The sequence below is a fragment of the Polypterus senegalus genome, chromosome 3 (assembly GCF_016835505.1).
Source record: "Polypterus senegalus isolate Bchr_013 chromosome 3, ASM1683550v1, whole genome shotgun sequence".
Lineage (NCBI taxonomy): Eukaryota > Metazoa > Chordata > Cladistia > Polypteriformes > Polypteridae > Polypterus > Polypterus senegalus.
This window is the reverse complement of record NC_053156.1, coordinates 203,906,353-203,928,719: the sequence shown is the minus strand read 5'-3', so window position 1 is coordinate 203,928,719 and position 22,367 is coordinate 203,906,353. Positions and strand designations below refer to the sequence as shown.

Below are 22,367 nucleotides of genomic sequence, written 5' to 3'. Positions count from 1 at the left end.
AGGTGGCATAGGATGGTAGTCTGTAGGTTGAAGCTGGGGATCAAGAAGAGGAGGAGAGTGAAGGCAGAGCCAAGGATCAAATGGTGGAAGTTGACAAAGGAAGACTGCAAGGCTGAGTTTAGGGATGGGGTAAGATAGGCACTGGTTAGCAGTTAAGAGTTATGAGACAGCTCAGCAACTATGGCAAAAGTAGTGAGGGTGACAGCAAGAATGGTACTTGGCGTGACATCTAGACAGAGGAAGGAGGAAAAGGAACCCTGGTGGTGGAATGGGGAAGTACAGGAGAGTATACAGAGGAAGAGGATTGCGAAGAAGAAGTGGGATAGTCAGAGAGACGCAGAAAGTAGACTCATGTACAAGGAGATAAGGCGTAAGGTGAAGAGAGAGGTGGCAAAGGCTAAAGAAAAAGGTGTATGATGAGTTGTATGAGAGACTGGACACTAAAGAGGGGAAAAAAGGACCTTGTACCTATTGGCTAGACAGAGGGACGGAGGTGGGAATGATTTGTAGTAGGCTGGGGTGATAAAGGATAAAGATGGAAACATACAAGCAAAGAGGGTGTGTTAAGCAGATTAGAAAAGTGTACTTTGGGTGCTGATGAATGAAGAGAATGAGAGAGAGAAGGTTGGATGATGTGGAGATAATGAATCAGGAAGTGCAATGTATTAGCAAAGAGGAAGTAAGGACAGCTATGAAGAGGATGACATACCTGCGGAAGCATGGAGGGGTTTAGGAGAGATGGCAGTGGTGTTGTTAACCAGACTGTTTAATGAAATCTTGGAAAGTGAGCGGATGCCTGAGGAGTGGATATATACCAATTTTTAAGAATGGAAAAAGATGATCTGCTGTGGCAACCCCTAACGGAAGCAGCCAAAAGCAGAAGAAGAAATATTATATTAATTTTTAAAATCTTTCTTTTTTACACACACACAAAACCAGTCAAAGGTTTAGGCACACACAGAAATTCCCATGTTTTTGATAGAAATTAATGCCCTTTTCTTTATCAAGATATCATTTGATTAATTTAAAAATACAGCCAAATCACCAGTATTTTTTTAATGGCTATTACTGTTTCCAATGTTTTTTTTAAGTTTATCATTATTCACATATTAGTGCAAAGACCAAACTCCCTTAGCTTGTCCATAATTTTAAATGTTAATTGGTTATTAGAGAAACCTTTGTAGCTGCATTAGCATCACTGGAACTGATTATTCTGTTCACTTGGTTTGCAAGGTACTGGGATTAATAAATTTCACTTCTGGGTTAAAAAAAATGACTAAAATGAAACACCTTTTTGCTGAATGAAGGTTGACAGGCCTGGATGAAATTGCTTTCATTCTGCACACACAAAACCCCTGAACTTTAGGAATGCCAGTGCCTCACAAACCAATTGAACAGAATAACAGGTTTCAGTCGTTCTAATGCAACTAAAAAAGGTTTCTCTAATAACCAATTAGCATTTAAAATGACAAATTGAAACACTAAGGGTTGACCATTAGGCCACTAAAGAAATGGCTGTGGAAAATAGGACTTCACTGTCAGTTATGAAAAAGAAATTAAAAATCAGTAATTGCAAGCTGAAAGGGCCCTTAGCAACACTAGTAATCACTTGGCTGTATTTTTCAATCACTGTAATGGTGTCTTGATAAAATAGATATCAGGTCCTATCAGAAACACATGGACGTTTCTGGATGTCAAAAGTTTATATTGGTAGTGTATACTGCACACAGTATATGGACAACATTTTACTTGATGCCCTGAAATCATGTGTCTGTAACCTTTGACTGTCAGTTTTCCAACCGAAATACCAGGTAGATTTCTGTAATTGATAAACTGACATGAATTTCCTGCGGTATACTATACTGTATATGAACTTCAAAACTCTAAGTCACCCTTTGAGGCTATACCATTTACTTAAAGCTCCATAAAGTTTTTTTTTTATGTTAAGATTATTATTAAAGATGATTTGTGTGCTAGGGCGTGGTGTTAAAAACTGCAGTAGTCATTAACCTATGACGATTACATTCACACCGGTTACCCGCGACGCGAACTGGAAGGGAATTCAGAAAATTGAACGACTCATTTTTCCTAATCAAAACTGCAATATTACTTATTTGAAACAATGAACTGAATACTGCGAAATGTATGTTGAATACCACTCGTTTACTGCAAATATAAAACGGACTACATGTGTTAATGCCTCTTCCTACCACTTATTTCACCACTTGCACTTGCTCGCCCCTCGCTTAGCAAAAGAGTGACGTCAAAGTCCACGGAAGTTGGCACGTTTCTTGTCTCATGGTTTTGGCAGGTGCAACAGTCTAATTTTCAAAATTATCTGTCGGTTTATTCCTCTCATTTCCGTATAAGCTCTGAAGTTGAGCAGTCGTCGTGGGTCTCACGATTCCAGAACCGTGCAGGTTCTCCTCAGCACGTCTCGTCGATCAGGTATTTGTTTTCGGATTGTACACGTGGTTAGCAGTGTTTCCGAACCGTTAGCTCCGGTTTACTGCTGCAGCACCATGGTGCAGGGCACATGTCGTACGAGCCTCCGGAGCTGCAGTGGCTCTCGGTCTTAACTCAGCATAACCCTTTTTTCCTTTCGGTTTAATTTATCGTTAGTGTTTTCCCTTGCGTATTTAATACACCGATCTTCTATGATCCACGAAGGTGTTATCTAGACGTGCCTGTTTTTAAAGCGGGACTATATTGGATTAATTTGAACATTACTTACACATCCTGCCTTGCGCCCTATGTTGGCTGGGATTGACTCCAGCAGATCCCCGTGACCATGTACTTAGGATATAGCGGGTTGGACGGATGGATTACATACACAAGTTGCGTTCACCTTGTTTCTAAAGTTAAGTTTGCAGAGCTAGAATTGCTAAAACAGATTGTCATATCCCTTTAAGTGCAGGTGCAGTGTATTTTGATGTGCTATGTGAATATGACTATATCTCTTTGCTACAAATTATATAATTGTGAAGGTAAATGCTTAATGCTTTAAGCGTGCGATTTTCAGATAGCTTTTTTTTAACTTAGGTCAGTATTAGCATGCACGTCTGACAGATGTGCAAAATCCAGTTCAGTTCCTGGCACCTTTACCGTTTGCATCAGGCAAAAAGCAGACTCTAGCTCTGGATGGGGGTGCAAACTGATCATATGTGTGAACACCCAGACTGACTGAATGCAAAAATCATGACAGTAGCATTGCTTACATCATACACAGGCTGTCTCCTGGTTTCATCTGAAAGGCAGAATATGCTTTTTACTAGGCTGCTTGTAAATTATCATTCCAAAGTCAAATATTAGATTTTTCCAATGATTATTAACCATATGATTGTTTGTGTTATAGTAGCCTGCAATGTTATTCATGTAAATGCACCTGGTTAGAGTTGGGTTTTTTGTTTTTGGCATTTAGAGGAATCAAGCAGTGAAAACAAAAATCCAAATTGAGATTATGATTTACAACAATGGTCATCAAGCCCAGCCTTGGGAGAGGCCCTTCTGGTTGCCTATTTTTGTTCAAACCAATTTTGAGGTAGTTTTATTATTAATCAGTGCAATTGCTTAATTAGCCAAGCTTTATATTTATTTACATTCAAAAAAGTGGAGTTGTGTGAGATATATACAGGTATGTATATTTTCGGTGTATCTCACTTGTATTCTTTTCACTAAAATGTCTTAAGTATCCAAAACATTAAAGAACATAGTATTAAAAAGAAAAGAATTATTCTCAGCACATGCACATTCCTGCTTCATTTATGAAAAAGCATGGCCATAACACACTAGGAGACTTCTTAAGGTATGAGTTTAATTAAACTACAGCCATAGGGGGTAGCTGCCCTAGACTAAGCTTGAGAACTACAGTTAACAGGATTAATAAGTATTTGCTTTATAACTAGTTTAAGGAATTTGTGTTTAAAAGTATGCTCTGCATTGTGAGTTAAACTTAAGGGGTTTGGTTTTTATTTGGAGAGAGTTTAGATTGTCATGATAATTGAATAAGACATATTTTAAGGGAGGGGATTTCAGGCTGCAGATGGTTTTAGCTGTCGGTGGCAGTGATGCTATTTAATTACCCACTCCAACAAATTTATCTCCATTCTTGTTTTGTACATCATTGACTTGCAATATCTCTTTCTTTCAGAGCTTCCTTCAATCATATAACATCATATTTTTAAAAGTTTACAATATATAAGCCATTTTTATTGCAGTAACTATTCCACCCCCAGTAAGTGAGTCTAAATGTTCTGTTTTTCCCTTTTGGTCCGGTCAGTTGTTTGTTTCACTCGGGTTGCAGCATTCTACAGTTGTGGCCAAACGTTTTGAGAATGACACAAATATTGGTTTTCACAAATTTTGCTGTTTCAGTGTTTTTGGATCTTTTGTCAGATATTTCTATGGTATACTGAAGTATAATTACAAGCATTTCACAAGTTTCAAAGGCTTTTATTGACAATTACATTAAGTTTATGCAAAGAGTCAATATTTGCAGTGCTGGCCATTCTTTTTCAAGACTTCTGCAATTCACCCTGGATTGCTGTCAATCAACTTCTGGGCCAAATCCTGACTGTTGGCAGCCCATTTTTGCATAGTCAGTGCTTGATGTTTGTCAGAATTTATGGTTTTTTGTTTGTCCACCCACCTCTTGAGGACTGACTACAAGTACTCAATGGGATTAAGGTCTGGGGAGTTTCCTGGCCATGGACCCAAAATGTTGATGTTTTGCTGTGTTCTTTTTTTTTTTTTTCATTTTATTGATTTTATTAAAATCAAATAACATTCCATACAAACAAGTCAAGTTTTACAAAAAAGGTTTGAAACAAATGAACCCCGACCCATGAGAAAGAGAGCTAGGCCAGCAGAGTGAAACTTTAAACTAGTAAAATTACATAAATAGATAAATTATGAATAAAAATAAATAGAATAAAAAAGGAGGGGAGAGAATCTGCTTCCTCAATTAAAATGCTTATTCTAAAATGTTATTGATTAGATACTGCCAGATATTAAAAAAAGTTTCGTATAGATCCTCTAAGTGAGAATTTGATTCTTTCCAATTTCAAACAATATAGAACATCAGTTGTCCACTGACTTAAAATAGGAGAGTTAGGGCTGTTTATGCTTCACACTCAGAACGCATGCATGCACGCATCATGGCTGCCACGCGTTCCCAGTGTTCATTTGATGCGTCCTCTGAGCAGGTCCTTAGAAATTAATGCAATTTGTGCGCGAGTTGCATTACCAGCAAAAAGTTGGGGGGCGGGCACAGTGTGATAACAGTTGGAACGTGACATCAAAGTCTGTGTTTACTATCTACATGTGACAGAAAGCCTCTGTGCGGATCCTAGTAGGTTCGATGTGCGCGCTTTAATGTTTGATGAATGGTTCGATGTGGTGAAGCAAAATGCCGACATACAGATGCATTCGTGGTGCTTTTATATTCAAGCGTCGCATATTCCTGATCGTAATGAAATGATACATTTTAAAAGTCTCACATACCATCTTTTGTGCCGTCTTTTTTTCTGGGGCTTCTTCCTCACCTGACAGCAGTGGCAAACAGAAATAGATCGCCATACTGAACACATTAAATGTATGATATTCCAACTCTCTGCACATTTACAATCCATAGATTTATATTTGATATCACTTTCATGATGAAATGCATTAAAGTATGTATGTTACATTTTAAAGATAAATCATTCTTCTTCTTCTTCTTCTTCTTCTTCTTCTTCCAGCTGCTCCTGTTAGGGGTTGCAACAGCAGGGGCCTCATGCATAACGCCATGCGTAGAACTCACACTATAACATGATGTAAGCACAAAAGCTGAAATGTGCCTACGCACAGAAAAATCCAGATGCAGGAATCTGTGCGTTCGCCAACTTCCACATTCTTCAGCTACATAAATCCCGGTCAGTGTGAAAAGTAACGCTCGTGCACGCGCGTGCTGTCCCGCCCCAACTCCTCCCAGAATTACGCCTCTTTGAATATGCAAATCAATATAAATAGCCCTTAAGCTCAGTGTTCTGTGAAATGACAATGACAAAAGCAAGAGGGAAAATGGAAGAATTTCAGCGAATACCAAGTGGAGGCAAGGAAAAACGTACTATTTTTTGGTTTAAACAGTGGTATAAACAACAAAAGGAAGTTGATCGAGTGACATAGCGTGTCGGAGAAACTGGAAAGCTCAAGTTCACAAAGTTGCACAGTGCCCTAAATAAAAAAGAAGTTGTCAGATATCAAAGTCGCCATGAAAAGGTGAGTCGTAGCCCACCGTCTGAGTGTCATATGAAAGCTTATTAGGGCACAGAGAAAAAAAAAGGCATGCAGTGGGGAAAAACCACAAAATGTCAACTTCAATTACGAAATGTCCACTTTAATTATGTAGTTTATTTTGTCATTAAAGTAGAACATCATAAACTTCATCTTAAAATCATTTAATTAACTAGTTTCTCAAATCACACCGTAAGTAAAGTAGCACGTTAAATGCTTTGTTTTGTATGTGTTCTTCTATGTGCTCTATGTGTGTGAATCACTACTTGCTTCTTAAACCAGTTTTCTCTACCTCTGACAGGACACAGAATCCATTAAATTTGTGATATTACAGCTCTCTGAATAACTAAAATACTGAGATGTATACGTGATATAATTTTCATGATGATAGGAGTTAAAGCACGTTATTAAACATGTGAACACGGTGGCTCGGTGATTGTGCGCGACCTTCGATGAAATAATTTATTGCAGCAGTACTCAGGGGCGGCCCTGGGTAGAGGATGGCCCTTATGCACGGCGGATGGCCACATCCGTTGCGGACACTGCATAGCCGCCTCGTGCTCATGACAAAAGCGTTTAACTTTTGTCAAAATTTGCCGCTGCGTTTTTAGCTGTGTCATTATTTTCTCTTTCTGTTTTATATTCAATATATATTGGTGTGGTGGCCCCTGGGATTTGGCGGCCCTGTGCAGGTGCACAGTTTGCACATGCCTAAGGCCACCCTTGAAGTACTGTCTCTTTCAAACATACTAACCTCCAATTTATGTCCTTACTTTTCTTTCTCCAAGTAACCGATCACCACACAATCAGCTCTGTAATGGACGTTAAGCCATCTGTAAGCTTATAACGGCGATTCTTCAAAACTTTTAAGGAACATTGAAATATCTTTGTAGTACATGTTTAATTATTCTGTCTTTCACGCCAGTCCCAGTGAAGCATACAGTGTGAGCGGAGTGGAGCTCCAGATCCTTGCTAGCATAGCAACACCGTGTCCTTTAATTATTAATAATATAGATTATTTAAATGAAGTTAAAGTTTTATCTGTATAATATAATAAACATATTTTGCTGCATTTCATCTTAAAAATGATATTGTCATCATATGTAAATACACTCTTTATAAAGTGGTTCAGGTTGTACAATATTATAACTGTACTGCAAGTTTACAGTGAGGTAACTGTACTAATAAGTGCTAACAGTTCTACAAGGAGAAGTTGATGGACTGATTGAGTGCGTTTAGAGTTCTTGGGATGAAACTGTTTCTGAACCGCGAGCTCCGTACAGGAAAGGTTTGAAGTGTTTTTCATATGAGAAGCAATTCAAATAGGAAGCATGGCTGAGGCAGTGTGTGCTTGATGCTGTATACTGATAATTCTCTTTCAGATCAGCTCTAAGTGGTGCAGTGTGGCAACCCCTAACAGGAGCAGCTGCAAGAAGAAGAAAGTGCAGTAAGAGTAACAACGTTAAAGCAGCTATGGTATTTAGAATAGTTTGACCATTCCGTGGACCATTATATTGTTACTGGTTAATTAAAATCAGATGTATTAAACTAATAAACAATATGCGGTTAATTTCAGTGTATTTATGAAGCCGCGTCAGGAAAAGAAAGGATAACCACACAGAAACAGTAGCACTGCATTGACGCTGGGTGCCGCCAGTCTGCAAAACCGAGAGGAGAACTTGTGTAGGACAGGGTATGAGGTACCGTGGAAATGTGTGTGGCCTTATGCCAAGTTTAGGTTTTTATACATCGCGATTTAAACACGGAAACGTTCTTACGCAACATTTCTGTGCGTATGCACCGTTTATACATGAGGCCTCAGATCATCTTCTTCCGTAATTTTACAGATAAATCATTAATTTTGTTTAAATAATGAACACTGTTAATAATTGCACTCATGGGGGTGACACGGAGGCGGAGCGGTAGTGCTGTTGTCTTGCAGGGAGTCAAGTTGCTGATATTCCCTGCCTGGAGTTTACATGTTTTCCTGCTGGGTTTCCACTAGTGTATGTGAGTGCTTGCATTCACCTTGCGATGAGCTGATGCCTCGTCCCGGGATTGTTTCTGCCTCGTGCCCAATGCTAGCTGGAATGGACACATCCCTGGATTGTTGGATTTAATCATTAAACATCCTTTTCAGAGATAATGCGGTAAGGTGACATCAGATATTTAATGGGTATTCCAGGCAATTCACAACACAGTGAAGCCGAACCTGTTCTCACCGTGATAATATCTCGCACTGCCACCTGGTGGATTCCTCCAGAGTTACGTAAAGTACATGCGCAAGTATAAACAGTACAATGCTTGCGTAGCAGGAGCGTCCAATGCAACATGCGTCGCATGAAGTATAAACCCGGCCTGTGGATTCTTCCAGTTGAGCAAGATAAGTCTACATGCCAATAGTGTAGTAAAGACAATTACAGTCTGTATGTCCTTCTCCACTTTAAACCCATCTGGAAGTACACCACACATATCTGTTAGTGGATTAGGAGGGATTGTGACACCAAGGCTGTCTGAAAGGCATTTAAAGATTTTGATCCAGAATGATGTTAATTTGTTGCATGCCCAGAACATATGGCCCAATAAAACTGGAGCTTGATTGCTATGTTTGCTACGTCCTTGACCTGGAAACATTTTGGGCAATTTTAAACAAAACAGATGTGTTCAATAAAAGATTTTACGTTGAGTAATTGTATGCTTTATGCATACGGAGCTAGAGTGAATTCTGTGCATGGCTGCCTGCCACTAATTTTCTGAAATGTTGAATAAGAGATCCTTTTCCTACTGTACTCTGTGATCTTTGAAACAGAGGAATTTTACATTTTTTTACAGATATATTACAGAAATGCTGTCTGTGTCTTCAAGATTGATCAATGTTTCAATATAAAAGTAGGTGGGAGATCAAGAAAACGGGGCAGATTTTGTTTAGCAAAGTATTTATGGGAAGTTAAATTTGCAGTGTAATTGTTTGTAGGATGATTGAGTTTGTAGTGATGTAATCCCATATGTTTTCTAAACATTAAAAACTGCACACATTTGAAAGGGTGGAAGAAGGTGGTTATCGTGCAGAGGTGCCACAAATAAAAGCTTCTGTGTCTTTAGTTACTTCCTACTTTGGTTCCATATTCTGAGTAAATGAAGCACAGTTGGGTTGTTAGTATATTGATGATAACTCGTATTTACTGGGGTACAAAGCAAGGAATATAAAAAAAATACTGCAGGATTTTATTTCTATTGCGGCCAAGCCTGTGTGTGTTCATCTATTTGTGTCAATTTCCAGTTTTTTTATAGCTTATATATTTGCCCCCCAGTAATAAAATTGAAAATTAGTTAGAGCCATGCCACCTTCTGCTTTAGGTCATTGTAGGGTTACCCTTTGGATGCGTGACTGTTTTGAATTCCAAATAAATGAGGTTATGATTGAATCTAACTTCTAATAAAATTATTTGTTAATGCTTTGAAATAGGAAAAGAAGCTTAGGAAGGATATTTATCCTGAAAATGTTATTTTCTTGAGCTAAAGTGAGATGGAGGGTTGATTGTTTATGCAAGTCTTGCTTAAGTTTTTCTATGCAGACAGTAACATTTTGTTGATAAAGAGCTTTATGTTTCCTTGTGATGTTTACCCCTAGGTATTTATTTCTTTTAGGGCTGAATATTTTTCCAAAAACTCATTTTTTTCTAAAAAGAGCACAGAGCAATGGTTTAACACATCAATCAGCAAAAAACATTTATTTTTGAGAAATGTAACTGTCTTGTTGTATGAGCCTGCATACTATGTGATTTCACATACATGTTACACAGCAAAGTCCTGCAAAGTATGATAACTCTCAAAGCAGTCAATTGCATGCATTGCTACATTGCACTGCTTACGATATGAGTTGCACCAGTGCCGCCTTTTCAGTTGTCTGTTGCTACACACAACACAAGTCAGATTTGTACTTTTTGCACTCGTATGTTGTAGGAAAGTGGTGCTCATTCAGCCTGTCTGGCACTGCTCTTTGTGATGGCCTTCCTTACTTTGCCAAAGGCACTGCAACATACTCTGGCAGCAAGCCATCGACCACCTTCTTTCGGAAATCTGCCGCAGTCGTGGTGCTGTCACTGTTTGCCTGCTTGAACAATATTATAGCCGTCTGTCAGTGCAAACTGACGCATGCGATGACACACAGGTGCGTCAGATGTGCATATGCACTTAGCTGGTTGCCGATCACCTGATTGGACCGCAGCCGAGGCCGGGTCCTTAATCTACTGCTCAATCTCCTGATCACTTTCAACAAAATCTGAGTCCAAAAAGTTAGAGTCCGACTCAGCAATAATGCTTCCTCATGAGATGTCATCTTGCCTTTGTTTATGTTTCGTAACCCATGCACACGCAGGAATCAGATGCTGAGTAAACAAATCTAACATTCCTCCAAGCAAAGAGGGCCTACCTTTAACGTAACAGTGATTTTTGTCACCATTTTACAGCTGATTATCGCCCTCTACCCCTGGATGTTAACTTTTGTCGCAATGAGCCCTCAACCCCTCCTGTTGACTAAAGTCAACATCCGCCCTAAAAGAGTTAAACTGATCTGTGGTGATAAAAGGTAAGGTGTCCAATCTAATATTGTGTGCTACAGAGTTCATTGGAAAGAGCACACTGTTTGGTCATGGAGACATTGTTTCTGAAGTTTTTGTAGTCTTAAATTAAGACATTGTACATTATTATATAAGATAGCTTTGACCTTAATTTCCATTTTTCCCAGGAGTTATTGTCATTAAGCCTATTGTTATGTTGGCACTTCCAATTGTAAGGATTGAAAGGATAAGCACAAATAAATTCTTAATTAGAAGAATGAGCATGTACTGGGTAGCTATAAAAGTACCATATAAATATTCTCAGAAATAAAGGTTTGAACTCTGTATAACCACAACTCTGCTCAAATGATGCCATATATAGTACAATATATTGAATGTATCCTTTCGTTCGGGTTGCTTAAAGCCACTTGTTATATAGAGTGTAGGCCAGCAAGTAAGATCATCAAGTTTTTTACATTTCATACAGTACATGGCATATATTACTACATGTCTTGGCACAGTGCACATCATAAACAAGAAAGTCAAGCTTCATTGGATTGACTTTTTGAATTGAACACCCATCGCTCCCCCTCATTTGTTGGTCAATAGTTTTATCTTTAAAATAGAAGTGAGTCAGATAAGGATTTAGTTCCTTGTTTATGATGTTCATTGATTGCTCCAGAAGTTTATACTTAACATCCTTTTTGCTCATTTTGAGTGTATGATAGGGTAACTGGTATATATATGGCTTATTATCCAACACAAGTAATGTGAGCTTTTCCATTTTCCATGGATGTTTTTCGCATTGTTTCTTATTGTACATTATTGGTCACTACTGGCATCTATTATATAAAACATTTGTTTCTCTATTATGCATGAAAACATATTTTTTTTCTCTGCCACTACAATAAAGTATTTGGGTTAAGTAACATATAAATAAAACATTTTGGGTTAGAAAATTCCTTTAAAGGCAAGATAGGTCTAAAACTATCAAAGACAGAAAAGTCATCACTATTTTCCAAAAGTAGTGGTTTAACTACTGCATTCTTTAAATAATCTGGGAAAACATCTATATCTAATGAACAGTTTCTTTCTAGTACACTATCAATTAGCACATCTGAAACTTCTTTATAAAAGATTTTTGGAACTGAGTCAAGGACACAGATGGATGATTTTAGTTGTAATTGTTTACAGTAATTTTACAAAGTCCATTAAACTGATTTTAGTTAACAAATTTAATTGGATGTAATGAGCATGCTGAGGTTCAACAGGCTTTGCTTTTGAGGAATGTAGTTGATTACATCTAATATTATTTTTGAATCTTTAAAAAATCTGTACAAATGCCTTACTCTTTTCTCTTAAAGTTTTTAGGAGCTGGGTTTAATAGACAATGAATATTATTTTCAACTATTATTAGGTTTCCCCCATTATCATTTGTAATTTTAGAAAAGTAGGGCTGTCTTTGAAATTGTATTTAGTTATGTGAGCCTATTTCATAACAAATTCAGTTCTCTTCCATTTTCACCAAGCCTTCCAACATCCATCCATCGATTTTCCAACCCGCTGAATCCAAATACAGGGTCACGGGGGTCTGCTGGAGCCAATCCCAGCGCAGGACACACACAAACACACCAAGCACACACTAGGGCCAATTGAGAATCGCCAATGCACCTAACCTGCATGTCTTTGGATTGTGGGAGGAAACCGGAGCGCCCGGAGGAAACCCACGTAGACACAGGGAGAACATGCAAACTCCATGCAGGGAGGACCCGGGAAGCGAACCCAGGTCTCCTAACTGCAAGGCAGCAGCGCTACCACTGCGCCACTGTACCGCCCAGCCTTCCAACATTTCTTTTTAATTTAGACACTTGAGTTTTTCAAGCTGTTTGATTATGGAATGCTTCTTAGCTTTTTTGTCTCTGTCAGCTGCATCTCTCACTTTAGCATTGAAAATGATCACACTGATGTTTACGTTGCTGACTCTATTAGGATAAGTGCTAATTTCAGACTGAAATTTAGAAAATTAACACACTAAGAAGCAAAGCAAAATTGGAGTCAAACTAACATCTTTCCACATTCTACATGTTAGTTCTAGTCACCAATATGTATACATAAAATAAAATGCAGAAATGGGCATAATGTATATACTGATATCCATGACCCTGATATGACCTGCCTCAAATCAGTGTTGGATACCTTTGACATTATCAGTTCAGGCACATGTCCTTCTTTGTGTATTGGCTGGGTGACATGCTAATGAGATGAAAGAATGCAGTGGATTAATAAACTCTTATTTTGTGGTCACATTGGTTATCTGCATGGCAACTGAAATTCCTTAATTTTATGGATCTTCATGTATTTTCCACTATTGTCTTTAAAATAAATGCCAGTAGAAACTAGCAAGTATAAACATGCCTCTAAAATTTCCTGATATTGCCATAATCTCTCTATGTCTCTGGTGGCTGTCTTGGTTTTTATATTATATACTGGAAGAAATTATTGCCTAGAAACATTGGAAAGAATATTAGCCATGTGGAATGAAGCAAAGTGGAAAAGACATTGAAATTAAGAAGTTAACTTGTTAAACAACAGAGTGTAAACCGTATTGTTGGGACATAATCTAATTTCTTGCTCTTTATCAATCATATACAGTAATTGTTGATGAGAGAAGCATACATTCTTTAAGTCACTTCCTCTTGCAATCAGTGTTTCACAGAGTCGTGGTTATGCAAATTTAATTGAGGTGTTCAGGTTTTAACACGTAAAAGAAATTAAAAAGTATTCAGGGAAAACATATTTTTTTAACTGACTTTTCTAGTCATCAGAGCCCCCAACGTAGTTTCAGGTCATAATGATACCCTTACCTGATCATAATACACTTTGTCCACTAGATTTTACTTACAGTATATTCCTTTGCCCATTTCAACTTTTTCTTATTTGCCAGTTTCAGATATTTTTTTGTTTGAAACTCTGCCTCTAAGACCTGCATCCCAGAACAGTCATTTCTGTGTTGCAGATGACACAGGTAGTTTGGATTGTATTTAATGAAGAAGCCAAATGACCACCTGTAAGTTGTTTGTTTCTCAAACTACAGACTCTGATGTATTTATACTGTTATGCAGATATGCATCTCATTCTTCCCCTTCTCCTGTCCTGGTCAGTTCCGGTTTGTCTTCTTCCTTCAGTTTCTTTGAAGTCTGTCACGTTGAATAACCTTCATTCTGCAAAGAATAATTGAATGGCATGTTCATTAAGAAGGCTTTTTCATTTTGGCCATTTTTGAAACCAGAACTGAACTTTAGCTATGCTAGTACTTTGCATCCCAAGTGAACAGAACAGCAGATTTCAGTGGTGCTAATGTAATAATAGAAGTTTTTCTGATAACCAGTTAGTATTTATATATGAATAATTTAAAAATGTGAATAAGTAAGTAATTTCAGTCATTAATAGCCATTTGAAACACTAACGTCTTGGCTCAATTTTAAATCAATTCAATGATACCTTTATAAAGTATCAATTTTATCAAAAATAGGAAACTTTGTGGGTTGTTTCCAAACTTTTCTCTGGTAGCATACATGTGTTTTCTATAGAATACTGACCTCAGCATGATACTAACAGACAATGAATACAACATCCATCCATCCATTTTCCAACCCGCTGAATCCGAACACAGGGTCATGGGGGTCTGCTGGAGCCAATCCCAGCCAACACAGGGCACAAGGCAGGAACCAATCCGAGGCAGGTTGCCAACCCACCGCATGAATACAACACTGTACATTAAATACATTATATGCTTACCGTACAGTATATGAAGTATATAAGTAACATTCATGTGGTTGTCTGTATTGGTGGTTTTATAGCCTTATGACCAGTAGACAGAAAATGTCCCACGAGTCTATTGTTGTGAGTACTAAAGGTTCTGTACCATTGGTTAGAAAAAAGTGATACTGAGGAGTACAGTTGAGGTCTTTAAGACCATATGTGTCTGCACGTAAATGCATGATCCACTGACCACCTCAAAACCCTGGAGCTGCTCCACCACACTATGACACACCTGCACAGTTCCCCCTGACCCCAAATAAAGCTTAACTGCACTTTCTAAAAATGTGCACTGCAACAGACATTGCCTAATAAAAATGTTTGGCAGCAATATTTGGTGCTGATGTCACTACTTGCCTATAATGGTTTGCAGTGCTAAACTGAACAGGTGCTGTTCAGGATGTGAAGCAGCTACTGAAGGTGGACTGAAGCTGGATCACGGATGCAGATATCTGAGCTTTCCTCAGACTAGAACAAAGGGAGGTTGGAATTTTATAGGCCTGTAATATATATGGGTGTTTAATTTAAGGATAAGTTGCAGCCGCCCTTATTTCTGGAATAAATGTAATGCTACCTTCCACAGTAAAACCTGAAAAATGATAACAATATGTTGGTTGTAACATCTTAGTTTGGAAATGCTTTGCTCCTTTGTGAGTTGTACGACTTGTCATTACAAAGTGAATTATGTTCTTTATGTGTACATTTCTCTGGTACCAATTGAGCTACATGTTCATGCAATCTAAGCATGTCTGGGGTATGCAACATGACAGTGGTAAAAAACAAAAGAAAAAATCAATGCCATAACTTTACACTATTAATAAAGAAGAATATTTCAATTAATATACCTTGAGAAGTACATTCTCATTGTTATATGTCCCTAACACTACAAAGTGCACTGTTAAAATGTTATTTTGCTTGCAGCTAAAGAAATTAAAGTGATCTCACCAAGTTACTTTATGTAGTGTTACTACACTTTCTATCAGATGCTTACAGTATATAAAGGTAAAATGTAAGTAACACTTTCTCCACTAGATGGAAGCTAATATCCATTCTTAAAATTTCTGATACATTTTATACTAAACTAAGTTTTCTATGATATTGTTTATTTTCCTAATTTTTTATTCCATTTTCTTTTATCTATGTTATGTTTAAATAGATTACTAACTCTAGCTCTGACTTAGAGAAAATATTTTACCTGTTTAAGAAAAATATTTTCTCATGGCATTATTTAATGTGTTAAGAGTCTTTCCCTTTTGCCCTCTTTTTAACTTCAGTTTAATTCACTTGCTTGTCAAAAAATGTTTTTTTTCTATTTTATTTGCTTGAGTAACCAAAAGGATATTAGCCATATTCTTTAAATATTAGTATCAGGAAATGCAGCAAATCTGACAAATTACTGTCATTTTTCACATTTTTTATGTTCATTAAGTACTACTTTCTGGTAAATATTTTGAGAAAAAAAATCTAAATTTGAGAGACTGTATTGGTTAAAATTTTGTCTTCTAAGACTGTAGCATAAATGTAGGCATGAAGATATTTTACATAACAGGAAAATTGTCAAAAGGAGCAGAGCTGCAAAAAATGGTTTCTACTTAAGAAGTTGGTTTATAGTAAAAATATGTAGCCACTAGATGACAATTCCGTATTAGTGACCTCTCTTACTATAATTTGTTTTAAATGTTTCAGGTTTATTTATCTATACTAATAAAAGGCAAAGCCCTCACTCACTCACTCACTCCCTCACTGACTCACTCACTCACTCACTGACTCATCACTAATTCTCCAACTTCCCGTGTAGGTAGAAGGCTGAAATTTGGCAGGCTCATTCCTTACAGCTTACTTACAAAAGTTGGGCAGGTTTCATTTCGAAATTCTACGCCTAATGGTCATAACTGGAAGGTATTTTTCTCCATTAACTGTAATGGAGTTGAGCTGGAATGACGTGGGGGGGCGGAGTTTCGTGTGACATCATCACGCCGCCCACGTAATCACGTGAACTGATTGTCAACGCAGTGCGTAGAAAATCAGGAAGACCTCCAAAAGCGCTTAAGAAAACATGCATTATATAATTGAGAAGGCAGCGAAAAACAATAAGAAGCGAGCGAGTGACATATACTACCATATTCATGAGTGTTGCTGCCTCGGAAAGAAAGAAAGGTGTAAACCTAAACTTTAAATTAAGTTCATAGACAGGCTACCGCTGGCGTTTCACATGCCCACAGGTAATGCGGGATACAAGTTTAATGAGAGGACGCAGGATATAAACGAGAGTTTTGATCACTTTGTAACTAAGTTAAAATTGTAGGTGAAGGGGTGTGCTTATGCAAATTCCGAGAGACTGTGTTTGTGGGGGATTGACAGTTAAGGCGGGTGGGGGAGTCACGTCATCATCTCCCTCCCATTCATCTAATTTCGGTCTGAGCTGAGCTCCTCGGCTAATGCCTTCTTTCGAAGCAACTTAGTCAGACTGCCACCAAATACTCACAGAAAAATCCACAAGTTAATACACACGCTATCTCTCGAGTTTCTCCACACTGAATCCTCCAGGCACTACTTACAAAAGGTCACATTGACAATCGTGTTACGTTATTTTTAAAATCTTTCCTTTTCTTAGCACAAGCACAGCTGAGAAGCTTCGATGCATGTGCTCCATAACGCGTTAAAAATAATGCATTTAATCACACTTTGCATTACAAGCAAAGGAGAGCTTTTGTCAATGCATGATTTCCTGGTACACGGATTACATTGATCAGCGCATCCCGATTCATTTTACCCTCGCACCACCTTAGTTTGAGAAGAAGTCTGAAAAAATATGAGGTTAACACAGAAAAACATCACAAATTCAAGCTTTATGAATAATCGATTCGCCATCAATAATTGTTTTGGTAAAGCCATCCTCCTTCCATTTTATAATTTTTCCGCCAATAGCCATGATTAAATGAACGGTAAATAAAGTAAGAGACTTATTTAGGCAGGCATATATATGACAGCAACACTCATGACAATGTCAATCATGTTACGTTATTATTAAAATGTTTCCTTTTCTTTTTATTACTTCTTTAACACACTACTTCTCCACTGCGAGGCGCGGGGATTTTGCTATATATATAATATATGAATGACCTCCAAAGAGCGCTGAGACTTTTGATATCATGAACGTGTCTGCAAAAACTGTGGTCTCCTGCCCAGCAAAAGTCGAGCAGCCAGCGCGCATAGCTGTGCCGGCCTTTGAGACGCTGACTGCGCTCTTGCCTTAAGTCAAAGTGAGCACTTTTAATTGTTTTCATCCTCCCCCTGCGCTATAGCCCAGACAAGTGCAAACACGGGACCCCTTTTCTACACCACGAAAAAATAATATTAAGGCGATTCATCTCTCTATACTATATAAAAGAAAAGGCAACTTTCCTTTCTTTACACCTTTTATCCCAAACCAAAGCCTTTCTCTCTTAACAGTGCAGAGGACACAAAACTAATTTTCTTTAAATGCCGGTAAGGCACATTACCAGAGGCACAAATTTGAACGTTCACATAGAAAATGTAATTTCTATACCACAGCCGTTGTGTAGCGCCTTTCAAAAGGGATCTACTACAGAGAGATGATCCATATACATTTTAGCTGCTGTTAGTTACTTACCTGTTGTGTTACACAGTCTTTAAAATGTAGTTTACCCGCAACCACTCCAGTAGGGCTCAATGTACCTGTACTTCTTAAAACGTTAATGTTTTACTGTTTAATAACTTATAGACTATATTTTATTATTTTTCCCTTGCACTCAGTGACCAAAGCTATACACACACATATAGACACATACAAACATACACACAAGTATATATATATATATATACACACACACACACACACACACACACACACATACATACATACATACAGACACACATATATATAATTTGTGTGTGTGTATGTATGTATGTGTGTGTATATATGATGTAGATAGGTATTTATATATATACTGTATATGTGTATATGTAAATATGTATATAGATATGTAGATATGAAGATATGTATGTGTATATATGTATATATATATATATGTATGTATGTATGTATGTGTGTGTGTGTGTGTGTGTGTGTGTGTGCGTGTATATGACAGCAGCAATCCAAGCTGTGAGAAAACAGTAAAAAGGAGGCGTGTCAGACGTCGTGGTACATTTTCTGATGCAGCTAGACGAAAAAAACTTTGTGACGCTGCCACCAAATACACAACACAATTACTTTGACAATCATGTTACATTATTTTTAAAATGTTTCCTTTTCTTTTTCATAACTTCTTTAACACATGACATCATCTGCGAATCGCGGGTATTTTGCTATATATATATATATATATATATATATATATATATATCACAGTGACACTCATAACAGTGACAAAACAATTACATTGACAATCATGTTACGTTATTTTCAAAATGTTTCCTTTTCTTTCTCTTTCCTTCTTTAACACACTACTTCTCGCTGCTAAGCGCGGTATATATATATATATAGATAGATAGATATATATATATATATATATATATAGATAGATATGAGAACAACATATATATATATATATATAGATAGATATGAGAACAACACTCATATCAATGACAAAACAATTACATTAACAATCATGTTACGTTATTTTTAAAATTTTTCCTTTTCTTTTTCATACCTTCTTTAACACACTACTTCTCCGCTGCGAAGCGCGGGTATTCTGCTAGTTTGTCATATATAGGTAGTGCAATGTAGATGTAGTGCAATGTAGGTGTGATGTAAGTGTATGTGGGTGTTCAGGTGTTGCTGTTGAGGAGTCAAATGGCCTGGTGGTAAAAACTGTGTACAAACCTATGTTGTAAAATTAAGTACAAGGACAAAAGGGGAAAATTAACACGTTCTTGGTCTAGCCCTTTTCAGTTTTTGAACCTTTAATTGAATTTTAGGAATGACAGTACATTGTCACCTAAGGAAACACAGTTTTACTTGCTTTTTTGAACAGAATGACAGATTTCTGCACAATAACCACCTTTTTCCACCGACTCAAAAGTATGCAGTTTTTAATGTTTGGAAAACATACAGGATTAAATCACATTTGAACACAGATAACGTCTTTGCATCCTACGAATAATTACACTCCAAATTTAACTTTCCATCTCTGCAATTGTTTAGAAACTTTGCTAAACAAAATCTGCCCAATTTTCATCACCTCCCACCTACTTTTATTCCATAAGAAATATTGTTCAGTCTTGAGGACTCAGACAGCATTTCTGTAATACAGTATATAAAAACATGTTAAAGTTCCTCCCTTTCAAACATCCCAAAATACAGTGGGGAAAAAGATCTCTCATTCAACATTTCAGAAAAAGAGTGGAAGGCAGCCATGCGCAGAATTCACTTGAGCTCCATATGTGCAAAGCCTACAATTATTCAACTTAAAATCTTTTATTGCGCACATCTGTCTCGTTTAAAATTGTCCAAAATGTTTCCAGACAAGATCCAACCTGCAGACATTGCAATCATGCTTCATCCTCATTGGGCCATGTATTTTGGGCATGCACCAAATGAACATCATTCTGGACTAAAATCTTTAAATGCCTTTCAGACAGCCTTGGTGTCACAATCTCTCCTAATCCATTAACAGCTGTGTTTGGTGTACTCCTAGATGGGCTTACTGTAAAATGGAGAAGGACAAATTGTAATTGCCTTTACTTCACTTTTGGCACGTAGACTTATCTTGCTCAACTGGAAGAATCCTAACGCACCTCTTTTAAGTCAGCGGGCAACTGATGTTATATACTATATAATATAATATATAATATTATATTTGAAATTGTGAAAAATCTAATTCTCAGTTAGAAGATCTGTGCAATTTTTTTTTTTAAAACCTGGAAGGATCTAATCAATAACATTTTAAAATAATCATTTAAATTGGGGGAAATAATTTTCTCCACCCCTTTTTTCCCTACTCTTAAAAATCTGTCTGTACAGAGGTCAGTAATTTTTATTTTCCTATTCTTGCCCTCCTCCATTGTGCCTGACTTGAAATGTTTGAGGTTTATCATTAGACTGGTAAAAGAGTGCCTGTTGTACCCAATTACATTATGTTTTTTTGATGCATCTGTGCTACATCTGTTACAACTATGTAATTATTCTTCTTTGCTTCTCAGTAAATTTTCTTGTATTTAATCAGTACTCACTGTCTTGGCACATTCCATTTGATTGTCACACGGTAGGTTTTTTTTAATGCATTTCATCCATTTTTTTTATTAGCACAATCTGGAAACTAAACTTCATAAATGGCAGTTTTTATTTATGAGTGCCTGTAAAAAGCACCACAAAGCAGGCCAAGGACTTCACTAGGCTGTCCAGAAAAGCCTCACCTCAAGTCAGTCAGCCAGCCCCCAATTGCTACAGCCAACACAGTGGAAGAAAGGAGGAGTGAATTACCTCAAATTTTGCCAAGGCATTATTCACAGCAAATTTGCTGTATTTGCGCTTGCCATTGTTCATCAAATTATTTACTGATAATTTGGCCCGTTTAGCTGAATATATTGTCACGCTTGGGTCACAGATTTGCACAGAGACACAGTAGGTCGTAGAAACAAGAAGGATTTTTATTCAAACACCGCAAACACATGAGCTTAAACGTGCTCCATGACAAGTCAGAGATGACAGTTCCGCTAGGAGCAGAGAGAGAGATAAAAGCAAACAATCAATTCCAAAACTGACACGCGCTGCGCAAGGCTTATAAGTCGGCGGAGTACCGCGCAAGGCTTGTATTACGCGTTATAGTGCAAGAATAAGGAGCAATGTGAGGGTAGTCAGTGTTTCAGGGTTTGTGGTTTTCCCAAGGGCGTCTGTATTTATTTGGGGTGCGATCAGCCCTCCAGCTCACAATATATATGATAATTATTTAATTTAGTTTTTGTTTTTTTGTTTACCAGCACCCCACAGTGCTTTGCAAGGCCAGCATGACATCCTCCGGAGCTTTAACAGCCAACATTGCAGGTTGATCTTCAAGTTCCATATCAATATAAGAGAAGGAGGTGCACGCCCTATGCATTCATAATAATTAGCCACGTGCATGGCACACTGAGAGTGAAAGCAAACCTCCAAAGTCAGTGCAAAGCATTAGCACAGACAGTTTGCAGGGCCTTGAGGGCAACTTCAAAAACCAGAATAATTTAGTCTGCGGCTTCAATCATGACAGAACACTTTGAATTTTCTGCTTTTAAAAGACCTACATATTTTTTCTGACTTTTGACTTCAATTTCGGTATTTCTGCTTTGTTTTGAAAAAATATATGACTATGTGTCTCCGACTGTGTTCTTTTTTTTTGTTCTCACAGACGCATGGTGGTGCAGTGGTTGGCACTGCTGCAGCACAGCTCAGGTCACCTTTTTGGCCACAATAATCGGTCCAGTATAGTTCGCAGATGCTTCACTAAACCTTAGGGACACTTTAAGATGATTGCACCATTATAGTCCTGTCAAATCTAGTTCAAGTAAACTTCCCCATTGACTTCATTGCATTTTGCCGAGTTTGGCGTTATTCGAGTGAACACTTCTGTGATTTCTCTGAAATCAAGGTGAAACGATCACCGTGAAGGTCACTTATCACTAATGTTTATCCATTACCTTTTCCCAGAAATATCTTCACCTTCATTGGTAGAACATGGCACAATGTATTTTTTCTTCTCTGTATCGTACAGGAATACT

The 22,367-nt window shown here is 37.6% G+C and overlaps 1 long non-coding RNA gene across 1 annotated transcript in view; it reads left to right on the top strand.

Annotated features, from left to right (window-relative positions):
• Positions 1-2,289: 2,289 nt before the first annotated feature.
• The window catches only part of LOC120526860, an 80,622-nt gene continuing 60,544 nt past the window's right edge, over positions 2,290-22,367 (top strand). Inside the window, exon 1 of the long non-coding RNA XR_005633201.1 lies at positions 2,290-2,448. This is a non-coding gene — a long non-coding RNA (uncharacterized LOC120526860). The remainder of the gene's footprint in view (positions 2,449-22,367) is intronic.